The sequence below is a fragment of the Pipistrellus kuhlii genome, unplaced genomic scaffold (genome assembly GCF_014108245.1).
Source record: "Pipistrellus kuhlii isolate mPipKuh1 unplaced genomic scaffold, mPipKuh1.p scaffold_m20_p_52, whole genome shotgun sequence".
In the NCBI taxonomy this organism is placed as follows: Eukaryota; Metazoa; Chordata; class Mammalia; order Chiroptera; family Vespertilionidae; genus Pipistrellus; species Pipistrellus kuhlii.
In genome coordinates this window covers 703,269-706,748 of record NW_023425554.1, presented here as the reverse complement: position 1 = coordinate 706,748, position 3,480 = coordinate 703,269, and the positions used below count along the sequence as shown (strand labels likewise).

Here is a 3,480-nt window from a genome sequence, read left to right as displayed (position 1 = left end):
TCCTTTTCTACTTTTTAAAAATACACTAGTATATTTTTATTGATTTCAGAGGGAAAAGAAGAGGGAGAGAGAGATAGAAACATTCATGATGAGAGAGAATCATTGATTGGCTGCCTCCTTCATGTTCCCCCTATTACCCCCTTACAGGGGATTGAGTCTGCAACCCATGCCTGTGCCCTGACTGGTATTTGAACTGGGTCCTCCTGATTCATAGGTCAATGTTCAACCACTGAGCACCACTGACCGGACTGAACTCACCTTCTATATGTTAGTTTCCCGCCTTAATCTTAATGGTCCTGTCATCTCCTGCTGGGCCTTCCTTTAAGTCAAACCCATCTGCTAGATTCCTGGAAAAAGGGAGCCCATTGATATGGCCCACACAGATCCATCCATTACCTGGGGTGCAGAGCTGGTTGGAGATGGGTGAGGGGTGGACTTGGGGATCCACCAGAAAAATCTCTTTCCTAATGGTTGGTTGATGGAGTTATTTGACAAATATTACTGAGCTCCTGCTCTGTGTCATCACTAGACTTAGAACCAGGAGCCAAGAGTGATGAGAGACAAAGACCTTTCCCCTATGGAGCTTCTGGTCCAGTGGGGAAGATGGAAAATGAGAAACTAAACTAAACCACCAAGTAGTTGGGTGAAGAGTAGGCCTTACGGTTCCCAGCTGCCACCGCAGCCTGTCCATGGCCACTTCTCAGGTGCAGAATGCTGCTTCTGGGGTTGGCTGGCCCATGGGCAGCCCAATCATGGCTGAGTGGGAGGGAAGAGGGCAGCGCTGTGCAGGCCACCCTGCTCCGCAGCAGCTCCTTAGGGTGGACGTTGGTGGAGTGCAGGGCTGCAGGGAGCCACACCACTTTCCTGGCATCCAGTGCCAACATATCTGTTGGGAAAGATGTGTTTGATGCTTACATACAGCGGCTGGAAAATCAGGATCTGGAAGGCTTATTTATGCTGGGATTCTGGCCCAAACAACATCTGGTGTGAAATGTTTCTCTCATTCTGCAAGTGTGATCAGCCTTGCCTTTCTATCACACATTAAAAAAAAAAAAAGATATATATTTTATTGATTTTTTACAGGGAGGAAGAGAGAGAGATAGAGAGTTAGAAATATCGATGAGAGAGAATCACCCATCAGCTGCTTCTTGCACACCCCCTACGGGGGATGTGTCCACAACCAAGGTACATGCCCTTGACCAGAATTGAATCTGAGACCTTTCAATCCGCAGGCCGACGCTCTATCCACTGAGCCAAACCTGTCGCGGCTATCACACATTCTTTCACAGAATAATATCGTACGTGGAAGCCTGCCTTTGCAAATCTTACTTTATGGCATCAGAGGACGCTTTCCAGTGAGCACCTGGCACTGCTTCTCTTTGTAACAAAAGGCTAGGTCACTGCATGTGCCATGAGGCCACGACAGACACTGGAAAAGTCATTTCTTATAGTGTTGTGCTTTCAGAAATGAGTACAGTGTTTCACCAGAATGACATGAAGGTTCCAAGCACCACATTTTATGCTAAAGCAAAACCACTGTTAGTTAATCCAGGTCTCTTTCCAAACCCTGAAGACTATGACCATCTAATGGCCTATGACAAACCATTCACTTTTGATATGGAAGAAATCAGTGAAAACAAACAGCTTAAAGATGAGAAAGGAGTCTACTGTTTTGGTATTTGTGCTTGACTGTGATTTATGTCCCAATGTATAATAGTAATATTACTGTTACCTTTGTTTCCTGTTAAAAAATAAAATAAAATAAACCCCTGAGATCACGTCTGATAGAAGTAATTGCTTAAGGTGCAATAAATCATCATCATCATCATCATAATCATCATCAAATAAATACCATCATAAGCAAGACAGCAAACTGCCAAAATGACATGATTCTATTTTTAAAAAAATCATGGTAAAATATAAATAGCATCAAACTTACCATCTTAACCAAGTTAAGTGTACAGTTCAGTGGCATTAAGTACATTCACATTGTTGTGCAGCCCTCACCATCCATCTCCAGAACTTTTTCATCTTCCCAGACTGAAACTCTGCCCCATTAAACACTAGCTTCCTATATTCCAGGGATAGGGGGATAGAGACAAAGACCCTCCCCACACCACCTAGTCCCTGGCCATTCCACTTTCTCTGAATCTGATTGCTCTAAGTGCCTCATATAAGTGGAATCACACAGTATTTGTCTTTTTGTATCTGGCTTATTTAATTCACCCAGCATAATGGCCTAATGGTTTATCCATGCTGTAGCATAGAGACATGATTCTAATTTCAACAGGGAAAATATCCTTACCTAAAAGTAATCCAACACGTTAGTGAAGGTTATGAATGGAATTTGAGTTTTTATTTTTTTATTTTTCAATTTCAGTTTACATTCAATATTATTCTGTATTAGTTTCAGATGTACAGTATAGTGATTAGGTGACAATCATGTACTTTAAGTCAAACCCATGTTCCCTGCATGTTCTCTCTATCACCCCAATATTATGCCAGTTCCATGCCGTTTTGATTACCATATCCTTGTAGTATATAGATTGGTATTATGTAGTGAGATACCTCCCATTTGTTCTTCTTTCTCAAGGTTGCTGTTGCAATTCCTCGACTTTTATGCTTCCATACAAATATTTGGATTATTTGTTCTAGTCCTGTGAAAAACACCATTGGTATTTTGATAGGAATTGTGTTGAATTTATGGATTGCTTTGGGTAGTAAGGACATTTTAATGATATTAATTCTTCCTATCTATGAGAATAGTTTATGTCTCATTAATTGGTGTCTCCTTCAATGTCTTACAATTTTCTGAGTAGAGGTGTTTTACCTCTTTGGCTCAATTTATTTCTAGATATTTTATGTTATATTTGATGAAGTTATAAATGGGGTTGTTTTCTTAGTTTCACTTTCTGATAGTTCATTATTGCTGCATAAAAATGGATTTGTGTGACTTTTTTTGTTTCCTTCTACACTTTATGCATTTTCCAAATTTTCTACAATAAACAGGTATTGCCTTGATCATAAAAACATCTTTAAAACGTCTGCCCCCTGTTCCGTGCTGCTGCTTTCTAGTGCTTCTTGCTCAGGCTCCCCAGCTCCTGCAGCTGCCACCAAGGACACACTGAGATCCTGCAGTGTGTTTCTCACTGCCTGTTTATTGGAATTTTATTTCTTTTAAAGTTGTCATGGCTAATTTTCTTTGCAGAAAGTCCCCCTTTATCTATGGTTTTGTTTTCTGCAGTTTCCGTTACCCATGGCTAACTGTGGTCTGAAAATAGTAAATGGAAAATTCCAGAAATAAACAATTCACACGTTTTTACATTGTGCTCTGTTCTGAAGATCGTGATGGAACCGAGCTACCCCACTGTGCCCCAGTGTGAATCAGCCCTGTGTCTACCAGGTGGGCTGTCTACACTCCCGCCCATGAATCACTTAGCAGCCGCCTGGGATATCACATTGACTGTCATGGCATCGCAA

At 41.3% G+C, this 3,480-nt stretch overlaps 1 pseudogene; it reads left to right on the top strand.

Moving 5' to 3' along the window:
* Window positions 1-689: 689 nt before the first annotated feature.
* LOC118706514 lies at window positions 690-1,736 on the top strand (annotated as a pseudogene).
* The last annotated feature ends 1,744 nt before the right edge of the window (window positions 1,737-3,480 follow it).